The following is a 21,135-nucleotide window of genomic DNA, read 5'->3' as shown; positions in this document are numbered from 1 at the left end:
TCGAAATTGAGCTAATGCTCCTGGTCTAGGAAACCTCTTTCACTGCAGTTATATCGTTTTGGCTGATTTTTGCCATATGCAGGCTATTTTATTCGGCTCAGAAAAGTTTTTCGAACCTGAGGTATTACGTATAGCCATTATCCATTATTAACTCCTTCACTACAAGACGACTCCTCCAAAAATCATCAAATCTTCTATTCAACAGCTGGAAGAAAGTATGAAAGACGTCCTCCAGTTGAAGGGCCAGAAGGGCGTTGGAGCAGATGGACCAGTGATCCAAGGCTTTAATACCACATTATTTGTTCTAAATAATCAAAGAAAAATAGATACGCATCCAGGAATATTTACTAACTTGAATGATGGAAAATTTCAGAAGTTTGACCTTGTTGTTTGCTGCTAATTACGCTTTATGAAGTGCAGTACAGTCACATTATTTTTTATCTTCACAGGAAAATTAAATGGCCTAGACTACACCTTCACGTACTCAGTTTTGATAAGGCCGTCAGTCTCTACAGCATGTTTTAATGTACTGTCATGGCACTGAGATTTAATGAGGAAGGTGTCCTTGCAGGGGTTCATCTTCCCATATTTATTAATCTTCTAGAACTTAACCTCATTAATCTTTTTTTTTTTTTTTCAATTTACACTTGCCAAACCTGACGTTATTATTAAATCTGAGAGAACGTCCCTATGGTGAACAAGAAACGGAGACTAAGCCTAGAGTACCTATTCCAGCACGAAATGCTTTTTCGAAGCTATCTAAGTAGGAAGAAAAAATGTAAAAATACGCCATTTGATTAAAGTTTTTAAGTTGCCCATAAAACTTCTTGGCTTCTCTTATCTTCACTTATACAGCTAGCATGATAACTAGAGTGCATATTAAAGTGAAAAGTACAAACAAATCTATTTTTGACAACAGCACACTGTTTTAAAGAAATTTATCCTGCAAACTGGCTAAGATAAATATGATCCCTGTTTCTCTCAATGAATGTGGCAGGCATGTTCACCAAATCCTAGCTAAGTCTACTAATACCAAGTCAGTTCACTTTCCGTCAGTGCGCAGCGAAGCGTGGCTTGTGTGACGTCAGCTGGCTTAAGTAACAGAAAATGCATAAAAAGGCAGAATCAAATTAAACATTTATGATAAGGGAAAATGAAGAAGGGGAAGAAGTGCAGACTCGCTTAACCCTATAATATACCAATAGATTCCCTTACACCCCTACACCTTCCCTCACGTATTTCAGTCCCTTCCCTCATTTCTCTGGACTGAAAATGTCATGGTATGATAAGTGGAGCAAGCATACACTCACCGTCATGGTCAGGAGTCAACTGAACACTGGGGTTTCATGCCAGAGCCAGTCGAAGTCACTCCGATGCTCTGCCCCCTGCGCGAGCTTGGAGCTGTTTTAGAAGGAAGTGGTCCGACTTGGTATAAGTAGACTTAGAATCCTAGCCTGGCGAAAGTGATGAGGTGGATGGCTTTGTTCTCCTGGAGGATTGTTTGGACGTAAAAGGGCATAGGGTTGCTATGAGCAGCCTTGCCTACCTACCTAGTCCAGGTGTACAATATCTCACACTCTTGAAAAGTGAACCTATCCATAACTCCGTTTATCAAGAAGTGCTGTTGAATTAAATGGTCGGTGAAAGCCTCTATAATATTATCGTACTATATTTCTCAAAGATGCAGCAGAATGTAGTATTTACATGTCAAAACAAAAGACAAAACCATTACTTTCTTCAGCAGCACCAGTATTCTGTACACACTATGTGACACAGGACAGTATTGCCCTAGGTGGATGGAAACCTGGTTAAGGAGATGATACTCCTGTTTCATTAGTCAGAACGTACATATCTGAATATATCTCTTTGCTTACCTTTTATTGCGTTTCATTCGCAGTTATGAGCAAGTGACCAGGCTCACGTGAACATAGTTGTTAATCTCAAATGTTTTTTTTCTGTCTTTGTTAAACTTAAATACACAATACGCACTTCTTGCTTCAACACTATGCTTATGGCAATGTCCATTTAGAGCAACACCTCAGCGTAACCTGATGAGGGGACTTAAACCCAAATACCCTGTACTTGACCCGTTCCATGGAAAACCCACGAGATGTCCTAGACCAGTGGTTCTTAACCTTTTTTGAGTCACGGACCCCTTTGAGAATCTGGTGAACTCTATGAACCCCTTCCCTACAACAATGCACATAAGCACAAACGCAGCATTTTGCATGCAATGAATATACATTATTTTTTTGAAAACTACCTCACGCAGTGTATCACAAAGTATAAAATAGCCTTTACAAAGAATTATGTTTCTCACTCTTTTTCATGCAAAAACTAATGGCCACTCGAAAAAATGAAATACATCAAACTTGAGCAAATTAAACAAAACAAAACTTTAAGTCTGTTCAAAAGTTCATTTCAGTGAGAGGGTTGTTGTTGCTGTTTGGCTTGAATAAGATGAAACTGTGGAGTGGTCTTTGACAAGGCAACACGCATGTCATCGTTGACATCCAGTTGATTTCGACTTTTCATTTTGATAGAAACAAGCGCTGAAATCCCTGACTCACAAAGGTATGTAGTTGCACACGGAATCAGAGCCCTCATAGCTCGCTTTTCCAGACGAGGGTAGGCTTGTGTCAAGGAACACCAGAAGTCTTCAAGACTTGGAGTTTTTTTTTTTTTTCCTTTAAGTTAATGATGCCAAACGGCATCACGCAATCTCGCTAAATTGTTCTCAATTATTCTGACCTTAACGGACCCCCTGTATCCCATCCATGGACCCCCAAGGGTCCATGGACCCCAGGCTAAGAACCCCTGTCCTAGACCATTGTATGGGGAATTTATTATTCATTTCTGCCCCTCACTAAATATCCATTTGTCTTGGCCTCAAGAACACATACCCTTTTCTATGTCCACTTAATTTCTATGCCTTCAGTTCGAAGGCAGATGACTGATGCAAATACATGCATGGCAACCTTGCTCATTCTCACGTTTCTGTACAGTAATCATTTGAATTATTATACTTTCCCTGTGGTTATCTGTGCAATATGTAAGAAATGCTATGCGTGCAATTTGTTCATCACATTTTTCTACAAAGCTATTTATTTCTTTTATATCAACTAAAAGTGAACAACATGTCCATTTCTAAATCTTATGAAACCTTTCACTGCAGATTTTAATGTTAACCCCCATCTATGCCTTTTCTTTCCATTCACTAATCTGTTTAGCGAACAGTTTCGTAATTTCCATCCTTTAACCTACAGCAGTTTGTGCAAAATCTGGTCAGCATGCATTACTGTCATGGTGAGAGTTGCAACATATGCGACTTGTTCTAAGTGTCCTGGGTTTTTGTTGAGCCCATTGTATGACGCAACGCATGGAGTGAATGTGAATGAATTAGGTTTACTTCTGCTTTCGGGAGTCATTCAACTCTGGGGGTAAATTTGGCATTCGTTCTCCTAACCCAATAGTCCTACGTGTCATACACCATTATAATGTCACCGCTTCGGCGCTGATACCCACCACTTACACGGACTATACTGTTTAATAAGACTCGCATTCAGGTTTAGTGTGATAGTATTTGCAGGAACTTTTCATGATGTGTTGGTGGGTTTTGTGGAAGATCGGCAAAGCCTGTGTTAATAAAATTCAAAGCATTATTCTGTATACGCTCTTGGTATTTTCCTCACCAACCTTTATCAAGCCAGGTACGGTCCCTCGTGCTCCCTTTGGCCGTAAATCACCGTTATCTGGCCACCACATCCATGCAGTGACCGACATTATGTCCTCCTCCCTCACATTATCGCTTCCCCTACCGCCCTAAATTTTATGTGTCTCAGCTTGTCCCTCAATCACGCCGTTTGTCTCTCGTTGCCTTTCTGTCATCATCGTTTGCCTCTCACTGTCTATAATCATCATTTGTCTCTCACTGCCTTTCTATCGTCATCATTTATCTCTCATTGCCTTTACATCATAATCGTATGTTCCCATTGCCTTTCTATAATCATTATTTGTCTCCCCTTGCTTTTCTGTCATCATTGGTCTATCGTTGCCTTTCTATCATCATCGTTTGCCTCTCGTTGCCTATCCGTCATCATCGTTTGCCTCTCGTTGCCTATCCGTCATCATCGTTTGCCTCTCGTTGCCTATCCGTCATCATCGTTTGCCTCTCGTTGCCTATCTGTCATCATCGTTTGCCTCTCGTTGCCTTTCCATCATCATCGTTTGCCTATCGTTGCCTTTCGTCTGTCGCTGCCTTTCTGTCATCATCGTTTGTCTCTTATTTCCATACTGTCATCGTCATTTACAACTGTGATGAATCCAGAGGGAGTCCAGGAAGTCAAGAGCCCCCCCCCCTTCCTTTTTTTTTTGCTATCTGTGACATTTTGTTTCTTATAAACTAACAAAATTATGAAATTAAAAGCAAATACGTGTTGGAGAAACTCTAGTGCTTATTAATTTGGCTGATTATTAATTTTTGTGGACCATGATCGAAAATTCAACCGAAAATAGTAATATCTTTTGTTTACTATTAATATTTTATCCATGATTCTCGTTAGTGTGTTAAAAACAAGTTTGGTCCCTCCTCCTTAAACAAATGCTGGATACACTTTCATACAGTAGGCCTACTTCCTTTGGCCGACCCGCTGTTTTAATAACCGGGCATTAAATGGGGTAATTGCTTCTTAAACCTCCTTATAAAGCAACCAGGAGCATTAGGCTTAATTCAGTGTTTCATAATGTGTGGTCCGCGGACCCCCAGAGGTCCGTGGAACGTTCCAAGGGGTCCGCAGGCTAATCTGAGTATCAGATAAAACATATTATAGCATCTGGAAACACTTTAACGACTTTGTAGAATGCAGTGATATTTGTGATTTGGCAGCTCTGTACTGGCTGCTGCCTGGCCGCAGGCCCGCCGCATGCCATGGTGACTGCCTACAAACACCTTTAAACTCAAGAGGTAGAGTAGGAGGGAAATCTACTCATAATTAAGGGTCCACCGATTAGTTTTAATAAAAAGGGGTCCGCTGCACGAGAAAGTTTAAGATCCACTGGCTTAATTCCTTTAATGAGATGACGCATTGTGTTGACTCAGTCTTGCTACTTATAAACAAATATTCTCAACTTAGGAAGGCTCTCTGGTATGGCAGGAGTCTAATCCAACTATCTCTAGTTCTTAAACTATTACCTGAGCCAGGTAAAATGTTTAGCGGTGGCATCAGCGAAAAAACAAAAAAATTGTGTCCGTGCTGAACAGGTTACTGATCTCTCCCTCCATATCACAGGTCGACGGCCATGTACTTAAAAAACAATTAAATATATTATTTACTTTGGAAATAATCCCTAAGAATGGACTCCGAGGCTCCCTCTCATGCACATTTTAGTCGTTTTTTATAAAACGTGTGGAAAACGTTGCAATATTTATCTTTGTATTTCCGTATCCTGGGGGAGTACAAGAGTCCACTACTCTCACTTGGTGGGATTTTAGTTTGGGACCATATGCTGCCAACAATGCCATCAGAGTGACGTTTGTAGCAGATCTGTATTATACTCTGGCTAATACTAGTACTCCGGTCCTGTATGAGACAACCTTAGCATGTATTCAGTATGGACGGTCGGTGCTAGTGCCGCAGTCGTAACATGTGGAGGTGTGTAGGAGGACTACTGTACCTTAGGACAGACCCTGAAACCTTTGACCAGAGTGGGACACATAAAAAAAAAAAAAAAAAAACTCTGGCTATATAAAATGTTATAAAACAGCGAGCTAAATGCAATAGAGCAATTAAAATTCGTTTTGTCACACAACGCCAGTCACATCGCATTAGTCACCACAATACTCACCACGACACTCACACCACGCCACACACAGCAAGCCACTCACACCGCGTCACTCACATTACACTAGTCACATCACACCAATCACACCACACCAGTCACACCACGTCAAAGCAACACTAAGCCACAACACGCCAATGACGTGCCCTCGTTTACTGTTTGCAATTTGCCTCGTAGATCCGCTTGAGTGTGATCATAATACCTCTGGTTTTCATTATATTTCTGTGTACCCTAGCATGATTTTATTAGGCGGAGACAAAATCATAGTAGACAAAGCGTATAGGCTAGACTGCTAAAACCCTGTGCTGTGTTTGTTCTTTCAATCTTTGTGAGGCATTCTTGATTAGGCACCGTTCATGGTTTTACGGAAGGCAAGATGGACCGCCTACAATATGCATCTAGAGCTATAAATTACAGTCTTTAATGGCATTTTTTGGTACTATGAGGCTTATACCTTCGTGCACTCAGTTTTCACATGGCCAGTAGTGGGTATATAGAATGTCTGCTGCAATTCTTGGCTTCTTCAGTACCTCAGCTCACGCTTCTCTTTCGTCCAACCTTCTGCTAAAAACTCTCTACATTTACAAAAAAAAAAAAAAAAAAAAAAAATCAAGTGTTCGAATGTTCACAATAAAAATAAATAACAATAATATAATAACTAATAATATCAACAAATAAAAAAAACAACAGCAACAGTAACAACAACAACAACAACAATAATAATAATAATAATAATAATAATAATAATAATAATAATCCATCCATCCATCCATCATCTACTCCTACGTTGCCCCATGAGGAGCGTAGGAGCCCGGGGCTAGGAAAGTTGGTCCTGGCATTTAAGATGAGAGTGACCAGCCTCACTCATCCCTGAGTGGCATTACGGGAGCAATAAACCCCAACCACCCCTTGGATATAAACCGTCACCGGCTCAATCCGACTGGAGCACCTTTATTACCCACTAAACCACCAGGAGCCAAAATTTGGTTATATGGTTACCACCCAGCGTAGTAAATGGTTTCCTGGTGTACAGGAAACCATTTGGCTTGTCACTCAGTGTAGAGTCACCCACAGGCAGAAGGAAGAGGAAAGAATGAAGGAAAGAAAGACACAAGAGAGAGTGTAAAGTCACCCGCAGGCAGAAGAAAGAGGAAAGAATGAAGGAAAGACAGAAGAGGATGGATGGAAAGAAGGATGGAGGATAGGAAAGGGCAGACACCCGAGAGCAGCACTACATCAAGTGAGTGGATGGTGAGCGCCCCCACCTACCACAATATAATAATAATAATAATAATAATAATAATAATAATATCACCACCACATTCTCCAATATCCCACGAAAGTGAGAGTGGGTAGAACTGAGACCACTGACATCAAAGGCCTTTTCAGTGTGACATCAATGGGTTCCGACGACAGCAACGTTAGGGCTTTCCTGCGTGACCTCAATAACAGAGTTTAATAATGGTCACGCATATACCTGATCGCCAAGTATATGTGTAGGAGTAATTTTTTTTTATCTTACGAGATCCAGAGTCCTAATTAAACTAATATGAGGGGGACATAATTATTATATGTATTTTTGCTGTCACTTTTATTTTAGTCTTGCTGTTACTTATTTTTACTCTTGCTGTCATTTCTATTTTGCTCTTACTGTCACTTCTATCTTGACACGCTATCAACTTTATTTTGACTTGATGTAAATTTTATTTTCGCCGGCATTTTTATTTTGACTGGCTGTCATTTTTATTTTGACTCTGGCTGTCATTTTAATTTTTTATGTCTCATGCCGTCGTGTTTTATTTTTATTAATGTCGCCATTTTTATTCCTGACTTTTTTCTGTCATTTTTATTCTTGACTCGTGTTTTTTTTTTTATTCGTGACTCTTGCTGTCATATTCATCGTTAACTCTTGTTGTTTTGTTTTGTTTTAACTAGCCGCCATTCTTGATCTTAATCCTTGCTGCCTTTTTTTTTTTTTTTTACTCTGGCCGCCAATTTTATTTTTTTATTCTTGTCACCATTTTTATTCTTGAGTCTTGATGTTTTTTTTATTCTTGACACTTACTGTCATGTTTTATCCTTGATTCTTGCTGACATTTTGATTTTTGACTCTTGTTATCAGAAGATTTTATTCAACTTGGTAAAGGTCTCATGGTGAATGGGCTTACTTTGGTCACATCTAACGTCTTTAGTTCATAAAGTCTCCTAAGCTGAATAAATTGTTTGAAAATATCGAGAATAAGATTAAAAATATATTCTGGCTTAAAGGGTTAAACTGCGATCTCTTATCGCATAGAACCGTGTTTTAAGTGGCATAGGAGGCTTCGTAACACCTCTTCCTAAGCGAATTACTATGCATAATACACCTGAACATAATCTTATATGCTGTGTATACCGTTTCAATATCCGTACAGTTTTCATCAGCAACACAGAAGAGAATACTGATATGTAGTGTGCAGAGTGAATCGCTCAAAATGAGATGCTATGAAGCAGCCAGAGTGGTCGTACGGCGCCAAATCCTACCAAATTGGCGCCGACTGATCAGCCCCTACCGTCGCTGAAAGGCATCTCAACCCCAGTGTTTTTAGATGGGCTTATAGTGTAAATGTTTATACATCATAAGAGGTAGCAGAATTACAGCTAAGTCAAAGGTACCTCATCTTGTAAGGGAGCTGTTCTTTTACAGCTACCAACCAGCTGCTCTGTTCTGTACAGTCTTACATCAGTTCAAGAAAAACGCCTGACTCAAGATAACTCAGCATAGAGAATGTCATTCCAAGCAGCAGTTGCACAATGTGTTGCTGACAAGTTGCAGTACAATATCAGACGGAGTTTCACAATCTAGGTCAATTAAAAAGAAAAGTATACTTTTTTGAACAGTACACACAGAGTGTTGTTCAGCAGGAGCTGTCGCTTCTCAAAACGTCATTTGTTCGCCAGATCTTACGATAGCATTATTTTTTCTTACTGAACTTAGTTTTGCAAAACATATATTGTTTAACAAGCCTGATGTGATTAGCTTAGGAGAATAAAAATAATTTCACATACCAATTTTTGCAAAACATATACAGTTTAACAAGCCTGGTGTGATTAGCTTAGGAGAATAAAAATAATTTCACATACCAATGACAATTATGCTTGAACAGGTGATAAATAATCTAGGGAAATTAAAAATCGAGGAACACCCACATGATTGAACTGATACGATCTATCTATCTATCTATTGCCAGACGCCTCAATCCCGTTTGGGGTGGCCACAAACAGATCGCCTCCAAGTCGCCCTGTCCCCCGCCATTTCACTGCCCTGCTCCCAACTCACACCCCCCTCTCTCATATACCTCTCCACCCCATCCCCCCATCTCATCCTCGGCCTCCCCCTCCCTCTTCCCCCCTCCACCTCACTCACATACACTCTCTTCGTCAGTCTTTCACCCTCCATCCTCTCCACATGGCCAAACCACCTCAGTGTGTTCCTCATAACGCTTCCTATCACATCCACATCAACACCACAACGCTCCTTTATATCCTCATTCGTCAGCCTGTCTCTCCATGTGACTCCACATGCTCCTTTTAAATAACTCATTTCCACTGCTCTCACTCTTGACTTGAGTCCTTCCAACAACGTCCAAGCTTCACTTCCGTACGTTAGAGTTGGTATCACAATACTGTGACACCAACTGGTTATTTCTACTATAGCAGTGCTATAAGACCATCCTTTTAAGCAGTTTTGTACACACCTTCGTACCTTGCAACTCATATGTGAACAGCTGCATTGTTTAACTCAGGGATATAAACTTGTCACTTACACCAGTTACCTTTGTCTACCTAGCTATTCTGTTACAAGAAGGCTTACTTTATCAATAACAAGAGCTGTTAAAAACTATTGAATAAATTAAAACATCCACGTTGTTTGCCGCCAGACCTTCGGAGAAAGGGCTAATTTATAAACAACGCTCTGCCAAAAAGTATTTTATTGCACCTTCCAACTCACACGAATGACGATGATGTAATTTTAATTTTATTCTTGCTATCATCTTTATTTTGACTCTTGCCGTCATTTTATTTCGACTCTTGTCATTTTTATTTTGACTTGCTGTCATTTTTATGTATTGTTATGTACAGTATTTATTTATTTGCCCTATGCAGCTGCTGGACGCCGACACCACTCATATACTGTATATCTATCCATCCACCCATCTATCTAGCCTGTTTTTCTGTCTATCGATCCACCCATCAAACACGGTACACAGATTCATTTATCTAACTGCTGAGTAGATATGGGCACTTGCTACGTAACTGTGGGCAGTTGCTACTTATGTACAAATTATAGGGTTACTCGGTCAAGACATAAAGTACGAGCAGACAGACAGACATAGGTGGCCAAGAACACTACCAACCCGCTACTTGAACCAGTAAAAATCTGTTTTCATAAATATACAGATATACTGTATTGCTGCCAACTGGAGGGAGATCGGCTTACCAATAATGGATGTCTACAAAGTCTGTCTTGTGTTAAACGCAGTAAATATCTGTAAACCGAGCAAGATTTTGTGGATACACTGTATAATCTGCACTTTCGTCATTTATGTAAGGGTAATGCTAACCTGGTTGTGTCTACGATAGTGCTTTATTCAAGCCAACGCCAGAGGATTTTATTTCATTTAATCTGACAGGATTTTATGGTAGCCTGACAGTGTTAACCGAGTCCCTCCACATTCTCTATCCTGGTAGCGATCACATCCATACACACTAAGGATGCGTCATTTATTTTAGTTATATTTCTGTAGGTACAATTACCTAAGGTAACAAGTAATAATTAATCGGTGGTGCAATGACTCACACTGCATTGCATTTGCTTTCCCAGTACTGTTACCAAAATTTTATATTTTCTTATTTGTAGATATTGTTTTGTTATTCTTTGCATTGGGAAAAAGGTAGTATAGTACTGGAAATCTGCAGAACATCAGTATACTGGACCTCTGGTCATGGAAAACCATGTGCTACCTTGCCATGGTTCAGATCAAAGAGATGACTGATGGTGTTTCCATCTGTGCAGCGCTGCCAGGCTACAGGGTTGTCTCCTACCTCATGTCGACCACTTTAGCTTAACCCAGGGCCCTCCTACACCCCGGGCCCTCTGGGGACGCCAAAAAGATATTAACGAACTGGCGGGGAAATTATAATATCTATCTATCAATCGATCAATCAATCAATCAATCGATCTGTCAATCTATTTATCTGTTTATATCTGCCTCTCTCTCTCTCTCTCTCTCTCTCTCTCTCTCTCTCTCTCTCTCAATGAAACTGAGAGATTTGCCAGCCATTAACCCATTGGATCCCCGGGCAGCCGGGCGAAGCACTGTGCTGGGTAGGTCCTAAGTGTACTGCCCTCCGCCTATTGGCTCATAGTCGCGAAGCTCGTAGGTCCCTACCCGGGGGTTCCCTACTTTATTAAGCTTTGAAAATTTCCAATTCTGTCCAGTACTGTGGATACTGGGCTCCAATGGGATATATATATATATATATATATATATATATATATATATATATATATATATATATATATATATATATATATATATATATATATATAAATTTTCACCTTGTTTCAAGTAGGTGGTGTCAGAAAAGGAGCGAGAGGGAGCGTCTCAGGCAAGCCATGATGGTGAGTGTGGGACAAACACGGTCATTACCAGCAATATATGTGACTGTGGTGCTCCTCTGCTCTCCCGCCAGTCCTCCACCACCACGATTCCAAACCTCCCTCCACTCCGCCACTCCCACCACTCCCTCCACCACTCCCTGGACCGTACCTCCCTTCACCCCTACCTCCATCATTCCCTTTTTCTCTTCTCCCTGTCACCTTCAACATCCATTACGTCTCTCCATTCAGTTACTTCCACAACCCCTTCCATCTCCATCCCACCACCTCCATCCCACCACCTCCATCACTCCATCTCGTGATCGGCACCACTCCTTTCCTCTATCCCGTCACGTCCACCATTCCATCCACTCCTTTGTCTGACCCACCCATTCCTTCTTTTCTCCACCATTCCCTGTAACTTTCTCCGCTACCTCCACCCCTTTTCCTATCATATTTCTCCACCCTTATTTCCACCCAATCCTAACATTTTCATTTTCTTCTTCCTCCTCTTCCTGGTACTCCCACCTCTTCATCACCTCGTCTCCAGCCATCACCTTCCACTCTATTTCCTCCGCCACCGTTCTCCACCCTCTCCACCCGGGCACTAATCCCTCCAGACCGAGGACATCCATTTTAATTCTTTTTAACTCTAGACGATTTTATTCAGCCCAAGAGAGACTTATCGAACTGGAAGGTTTAGGTGTAGCCTTCTTTAACCCCATGTCTGCCACGATACTTCCCTAAGCTGAGTCACATCGTCAGGCAGCAGCAATAATTAAATATAAATAATGTCGTCGGGCTGATGGAGTTAACCTCTTCCACCCTAGATGACGATTTTCCCCTTAATTTCATTCATGCTAAATTCCGGACGATTTCATTCAGCTCCAGAGATTTATCTGACTGGTTAGAAACTTCCATTACCGTCTGACTACAAGGATGATCTAAGTTGAATAAAATCATGAAGCTGCAACAAATATGAAAGTCGTATTCCTCACTCTTGCCTTTGCACTTTACTCAGGACAAGTAGCTCTCACGTGTTGTACCTAACCCCTTCTTTAAGATGACGTCTTGTTTATTCAGCTCTTACCGTCAGACAACTTTGATGAGATTTTGGAAGGCCATTTGTACTGTGAAGGGGTTTGTGAAAGCTGTATCAACTACCTAAAGCTCGAACAATCTCTCCTAAACTGAATAAATTTGTTTGATTTTGCAATCGCAACCATTTTAGACATCCTCAAGATAAAGTCCTTATTCTATTCTGTATGATGAAATGGAAAAAATTTGCAACTATAAGATCATTTTAGTGAAGATGGTAGATATTTCTTTATATATAACATTAAAGTTACATGTTCTTGCCGTCGTCTATATGCTTTGAATTTTTGTGTGACGATACCTTTAAACGAGTGGCTGTATACTCTCTAATACCAATTGTCTCACGATATGATGACGCCTATTTTTACTATTATTGCTAGCACTAAACTATTTTATTCATCTCAGAAAGGAACTCTCTTACTGAAGAGGTTCATGGAATATTTTCTAATTTTTTCCTAACCTTTAAATGTCTGTCTGGTCAAAAGGGCATGGGGAGAGCCAGTTAGAGGCAGGGGGCCCCGGGGTCGGCAGAGATTCTGATGGAAAGATAGGATGGAACGAGAAATGAAAGAGTTCCATTTGACAGAGGACGATGCGTTGGACACAAACTGCTGGAGACAACTAACTGTATTAGAACGGTCGACCCTTGTAAATTGGAAAAGGCACAAAGACAGAAACTTGTCTGTCTATAACAATTATCACAGATAATATGTTAACCATTGACTTAAGGATATAAAGCTGCTGTTACAATCAATCTCAGTGAGCAACAGTAGCTATGGGAAATACCTACAGAATTATTTATTATTTTAAGTAAGTGTGTGTACACACAAGCGTTACGGAAAATTTCCCAGCGTAACATCAGCCAAAATTTTGAAATTATTAGATATACAACGCTCCATTTTGTCAGCATTGTCATTGTTCCACTTAGTATCCCTGGCACCCTAGTCCCAATTCACTTCCTATCTTTTTCACTTTATTTTGTTCGCCCTGCTGTAAGATTAGAAAAATGTTCCTCAGTGTTATTATTATTATTATTATTATTATTATTATTATTATTATTATTATCATCATAATTATTATAACACTGGTTTTAGGTCTTCATGTTCTCACGGTTGGCAAAATCGTTTCTCATATTCTTAGGCTGCTTTTCAGCCTTGGTTAACTCTGTTCTCTTCCGCTATTTCATATAGGCCTGCTGTATACATTACGCCGACAAAATCTCCTCTTCCTTTGACTTCTCTTTATCCTCCTCTTCCTTCCCATTCTTATCTCTCTTTTCCACTTATCCCAGGTTTTCTCCTCTTCTTCCATTTCTTCGATCTTCCATTTTTTTTATCTTTTTCTCATTCATCTTCCTTCTCCTTCACCTTCCTTTTCCCTTCATCTTCCTTCCCCTTCATCTTCTTTTCCCTTCATCTTCCTTCCCTTTCATCTTCCTTCCCCTTCATCTTCCTTCCCTTTCATCTTCCTTCCCCTTCATCTTCTTCCTCTTCCTTCTCTTTTTCCTCTTCCACTTCCTTTTCCTCTTCGTCCCCATCCTCTTCCTTTTCCTCTTCGTCCCCATCCTCTTCCTTTTCCTCTTCATCCCCATCCTCTTCCTTCTCTTCTTCCTCTTCCTTCTCCTCTTTTGCGTCTTCCTTCTCTTCTTCCCCGTCCTCTTCCGTCTACTCATCCCGTTCCTCCTCTTCCTCCCCCCTCCCACCCCAGGCCTTTCAGGGAGGGAAGACATCTGGCGTGGTTTCCCCACCTTCGAGATTGCGGCTTTCACCACTCTTTTGTTCCCTTCATTGCGTCTGGACCGAGATTGTTGTTTCTGTGTTAAGAAATGAAGCGACGTGCCAAGGAATTCACGGGGTACTAGTAGTAGTTGTTCCCTAGGCAGTCTGGCCGAACAGGCCCGAGTCCCTTAGGGAGGCCATGGCCGAGACCGGGCTTTCCCACAGAGCTCTCAAAGAGTGTACAGGTATGTTGTGTTGTTCGCGCAGGTGATTGTGTGCAATGCAGTCTTCCACAATGTACTTAATAGTATGGGGTGCTGTGTTGCATCCTGGACAGACATCAGCCTCTTCTGGTATCTTAATAGGGCTGGATGGTGCCCACATCTCAGCCTGGCCAGGTGGACCCTGTCCTCACGAGGAAGATAGGTTTCAGAAGGGTGGATGTCAGGAGGCCTTGCCTGCAGCTATGTGTTGTCTTTAGGAGACAGAATGGAGCGGCGAGTGATCTGAGTGTGGATATGCTTCTGGAAGCTGGTCTGAGGTGGGCGAGGGGGGAGAGATGACAGTATTTGTGTATGGTATCGTGTGCTGGGTGTTGTTTTGATGTTCCTTGGTGTGGGTGGATGTGCTGCCATGTACTGTAGTGGATGTTGTGGGTTTGTGGAGGCTGCAGCAAGAAATTGGGTGCCTCTCATGTCAAGGTGATTCTTGACTTTGAGGACTTTGGTTTCTTGATGTAGGTGGTCTGTGGGTGTAGTAGCTGTGCAGCCTGTGGTTATTTTTAGGGCCTTGTTCTGTATGGTCTGTAGAGTGTTGTAGTGTGTTTTGGTGAGGTTAGAAGCCCAGGATGGGCTTGCATAATTCATCACTAAACGTATGTATTGCTTGTATACTGTGGTGGTGGTTTCTTTGTTGTGTCCGAATGTTGTATGGGCAAGTGACCTCAAAGCATTGAGTCTTGGTATTATTTTATTTTTAATGTTTGCGATGTGTTGTTTAAATGACATTGATGTATTGCATGTTACACCAAGGATTTTTTTTTTTTTGGGGGGGTGCGGTAGGGGAGTGTTGTTTATGGTGAGGTGTGGGATGTGACTGTGTTCTGCTGTCCAGTTTGTGAGAAGTCACTGTAGATTTGGCTGGGGCTATTTTGAGCCTGTTTGTTGTGAACCATTCGTGTAATTCACGGGGTCTGCATTACTGGAGACGGGTGCTGATCAAGGAAGATATTTATTATTTTCGTAAACGCTGCTGGACTAGATAACAAAGAGAGAGAGAGAGAGAGAGAGAATGCATGCAACATGGCGGAAATTTATGGGCTACAATTTGCTGTCACCCTCAATATATGGTGTACAATATAACTGCATGGCGAAAGTAGTTGGTTAGAAGAGTGAAACTTTAGGTAAGAATAATTTATTATACAGTGGCTTCAGCTCCTCTTATCGGTAATCATCCAGAAAAAAAATGATGGTATAGTTAAGTAATCTGTTCAACAAGATATTTGGGCCTCCCTACCTAGTAGTCAGGAATAAATCATTTAGAAGTTCTACATATATAGTCGTTCTAAATCATAAAAAATGTTTTTAAGTGCGGAGTATGCATTCTCCTATGTGGATTAACATTTTCATTCATAAACAAGTACGATTTGTGGTATTATTGTTATTATTATTGTTATTATTATTATTATTATTATTATTATCATTATTATTATTTACACTGGCCGTATGGAGATAATGGAGAAAGAGAATGAGTAGCAATCTTTGTGAGCGAGGATGAGGCAGAGGGGCCAGAGGAAGGAAGAGGGGCCATGAGCAAGGGGGGGCCCAAGAACTAAGTGAAAGGACTCGGTGGAGAGGCATATGGCTATGTGAAGTGTGAGATAGAGACAGGACAGATCAACAGAGTAGAACTAAATTACGAGTAGGCGATTCATTTATAGGCATCGCTACCGTGATTAAGACATCAAGCAATAAAAGGATTGAACGCATGACAGAGAGTTTACTATGATGTTTCATTGCAGATGTTTTGTTCATTGTTTAGAAAATCCACATACTTATTTACTTAGTATTAAGTGAAAAGTCACAGAGAAGACCCCAGCCCCCCCAACTCTATCTGGTTAGTGGGAATAACTAATAGCCTTTCCAGCACAGAATGTTTGCAGATACCATTATCTTTGTTTACATACCGTTATTAAACCCACAATGACCGATTCTGACCAAACAGTCGAAAAAAATAATTTTGCATTTATTCGCGTATCGCAATTTCTGACAATTTCTCGCTTTCCCTTCGCGCGCGATCGCCATTGTCTTTTTTTTTTTTTTTCTGACACTTCCTGGAATTACCCCGACCTAACGTAAAAAGAATTGGGTCGATATCTATTACCAATTTCGTGAAAGAAACGAACAAACGTACATACAGACACACGTACACAGCTTGATTTCATTATTTAGACAGAAGTAACAACCAGTCTGGGCGAGTTGAAATATAAATTAAATATTTACGTACTATCCATATATGATGCAATTCTATTCCTGCTGCACAACAACCATTTCGTATAGCTAATTTGGTCTGATTACATAGGAAACAACAACTAATTTTTTTCAAACTATGTGATAAGACAACAGGCAAGAAAGAAGAACAGTAGCTTATCTTTTGAGAAAATTTTAATATAAACAATTCGTCCTACCAGGCAGATTTTTCTCAGCGTAACCTATGCTCTTCATGACCCCATTTCATTGTCCTCACTTCTGTGTTTATACGTACACTGTTGACACTTCCATTCTTTGAGCATACTTTGAAATAAACCTACACTCTGAGTCTACTCAGATCACTGATCCAACTACACCCATTTGCACATGATATTCTTTGGTGCGCCTACTCCAATGCCCACCAAATTTTCCGCCTATCCCACCCATCCCTTTGCTCACCACAACCGTTTCATTATAGCCTACTCCCTTTGATGGTTTCATGGCATGACTTAGGTCATGGGATAAAAACATTTGTTTTAAAGTTAATATTTTCATCACGATGACGTCTCTTTATATTTTTCCTACCACTAAAGAGTTTTTTCCGTATGTCAGAGATCCTTCTACAAGAAGGGGCAACAGCTCCTCAAGGCACTCCTTACCCTAGCGACAGACTTAGCTCCAGCCCCACCTCCAGCACATAACATGTCCCGCAAGTAACAAAACTCTAACACACGCTCAAGAGACTCACCAACCAGATCAGTCATTTCAGTCCTGACTGCCTCTACATGCTCTCCCAAGCACACCGCACATATGAAGTCAGCATTATCTTGTAGTCACCCACTAATACCACTACATCTTTTATGCACCTGTCAGGACTCCATATTATAATAATATAACTCATAGATAGATAGATAGATAGACAGATAGATAGATAGAAGTGCTAAGCCAGGGTGTGAGATAGGAAGTGTATCAGTGAGAATCAACCAAAATGGAAACAAGCTCGCAACTCTTAAGCGAAGGAATGCTAGAAGTGCACAGGAAGCAGTACATACACACAGACATACAGAGATCTAGAAGCTTCCACGACAGTAGAGCCTACTTGACACAACCCCTGCTAACCGAGAATGTAGGAATCAGAGATCAGAAAGGGGCTAGCCACAGAACCAACAGGTTGTAGAGAGGAGGCTGGCAACAGGGGAGAGAGGGTGGCAGGGAGAGATAGAGCGAGACAGGGAGGTAGCTCTACTTTATACTTCACTCGTGTGTGAGAGACTTTGTTAATATTTCCAAGACAAATAAAAATAGTCCCATACTCATCTTTACCTCTCCTGTCATTGCATGACAAAGGGAACGAAGATTATCTACTTACAAAACTACTCACGTATAACAACCGCTCTTCCACGAGTCTAATATATGTATAACTGATCTACAAAACACATTACGAGAAGCTACGAAGTTTCTACAAGATATGGTGGCAGCAGTGGGATTCGATATTCCAGTACGAAAATTGGTGGTGTATCTGGGTGCACGTTAATCTTGTGATTAATCAGGTTAGTACACCCTAATTGTTCCCCGGGTAATGCTACGGTGTCCCTGTGTGTTTCCAACAGGGTTAACAAATCATTTTCTTCATCAAATTCACCTGAGTGAATTAAATTCTCTTTTATCCTTTCTCTATCCATAGATTTTATCTCACTGGTCACTCCAGCTACAACTATTTCCATCACTGGGGCGGGACATTTTTCAGTATTAACTATACAAGTTCCCTTTTTTAACTGCACTTCCCAACTCATGTGATTAATTATGGATTTCTGAGTTTGCCTATCGTCGTTCATCTGATTTAATGCGTTTTCTACTGACAATCCTTTTACCTTACATAATTCTTCTAAGACAAGAACAGTACTATTCTGTATTTTGCTCTTTATGGTAACTTTCGTATAGGAGTTAGGTGGTATAACTATGTCACTGGTGAGATGGGCGGGAAAAACTGATAAATCAGTACCGTTACCTGGGTTTTTATCCTGGAGGCTGGGGGAGGGGGTGAGAGGATCAATACACTCATCTGTTTGTGTATGTTTGTTTAAGCTTTTAATATTACCAATTCTTTTTGGTTCTGTTCTACTAGTCGGTGTGGACTCTGATGATATTTCCTCTATGAATTCATTATCAAAGTCTATTCCATTCATTTGTGGGAGTAAAGTTATTTTCTCTGTTCTCATGCATCTTAAGCCCAGTAACAGCTGATTGCTAAGTTTTCAACAATATAAAAAAAATGCAGAGACTGGTCTTGTAGTATCTGTGAAACTGATGTTTAACCGTATCATACCTTTTACTGTAATTTGTCTCTCATCTACCGTATTTGTCTCAATCAGATTCTTCCAGAAAAGTTACTTTCTTCTTACTTCTAAAAATGCTATCTATTTCTTCTTGTGTTATTAAGTTCACTGGAGAGACTGTGTCTAAAAATAAGGAAATGTTTTGATCCTCACATACAGCTGGTATCAAGATACACTCATTTCCCAACATGCCTTCTATGTGAATTTTTGACTTACTTTTCTTTACGTTTGTTCGTTTTTTATCGTGACTTGGCTTTCCCCCCGATTTAAAAATGGAAACTAATTTCTCTACTATCTTGCAGTTACTAGTCCAGTGCCCTTGGCACCGGTGATGCCTACAGTAGGGATCAAATCCTTGTGTCTTTTGTCTATCCTCATTTGTTTTGATAAAGCATTCATTCTTTGTGTGTCCTGGTTTTGCACAATAATGACACAGAATGGACCTATCTCCTGACTGATCTGCGAGATGACTTCCCATATTTAGTGGTGTCTGTGTCGAGAGATCTGCTCGGGCTGCATGGAAACTTATGACTGCCTGTGGCGTGGTGTTTGTGATCATTGCCTCGACGCAAGCAAGACTCTAACCAAGATTATCTTCAGTTCTACAGTGAATTTCTACAAAAGATGGTGGCAGCGAAAGTACAAGCCTATGAGTCTACAAGCCTACGAGTCTACAAGCCTACGAGTCTACAAGCCTACAAGTCTACGAGTCTACGACCCTACGAGTCTACTAGTGCACAGTTGAGTCTACATTATCAAGAGAGAAAACAAACAATACCTCTAACAACCAACAACTCACAACCAGCTCCTGACAGAATTCTCTCCAAACCCCCCTCCGTCTCCCAAATCATCACGCTGATGTAGAGGTGAAGAGGTCACACGATGCCTTGCCAGTAGTTTAACAAAATATTGATACAAACAATCTTGCATTATCTATGATGAACCAACGAACTACAACCATCTACGATCAACTACAAGTAACAAGTCTACAACGAGAAAGAACAACAAGAACAATCTATCTATCTATCTACCTATAGCCCGACGCCCTAATCCCGCAAAGGGTGGCCGCAGACAAAACGCCTCCAAGTCGCTCTGTCACCCACCACTTGACTAACCTCCACCCAACTCACCCCCCCTCCCTCATATACCTCTCAACTCCATCCCTCCACCTCATCCTCGGTCTACCCCTCCCTCTCCCTCCCTCCACCTCATCCTCGGTCTACCCCTCCCTCTCCCTCCCTCCACCTCACCTACATACACCCTCTTAGTCAGTCTTTCACTCTCCATTCTCTTCACATGTCCAAACCACCTCAGTGTATTTCTCCTAATCTTCTCAACCACATCCACATCCACCCCACAACGTTCCTTCACTTCTTCATTCGTCAACCTCTCCCTCCATGTCACTCCACAAGCATTTAGCAGATTAAAAAATATACTAACAAATGCACCGTGTTTAGCATATCCGGATTTCACAAAACCATTTATTATTTGTACAGATGCATCACTTAAAATGATTAGGGGCTTTACTGATGCAAGAAGATAAAAAAAGGACAGAATCAACCAATTGCATTTGCCAGCAGACAAATAAAAGGTGAAGAGAAAAATTATTTCACTACAGACTTAGAGGGACTTGCAGTGGTTTTTGCATTACAAAAGTTTCGAGACTTGGTATATGGTTACGAAATACACTTATTCACTGACCATAAACCGCTATTGGGTATGTTTAAAGAAAAATTCCTCTCTGGGAGGAGAGCAAGATGGAAACGTACAATCGAAAACTACAATGTCCATATTCATTGTATACAAGACAAAATTAATCTAGTAGCCGACACATTATCTAGGAGCTAAAAGACAATTCATGTCGCAGCATTAGATCTCAAAGGAGACATCCCAAACCACGATGAAATTGCGAAAGCACAAAGACTTGATCCAACATGGTCTAAAGGTATATACAAGTTAGAAAGTGGAGATGACATACAATTACCCAAACTACATGTACCACTAGAACAATTCACAATAATCAATAATACCTTATGCAG

Source organism: Coenobita brevimanus, chromosome 102 (genome assembly GCF_032717465.1).
Source record: "Coenobita brevimanus isolate Jiangsu-jjx chromosome 102, ASM3271746v2, whole genome shotgun sequence".
Taxonomy (NCBI): Eukaryota; Metazoa; Arthropoda; class Malacostraca; order Decapoda; family Coenobitidae; genus Coenobita; species Coenobita brevimanus.
Note: the sequence above shows the minus strand (reverse complement) of the source record.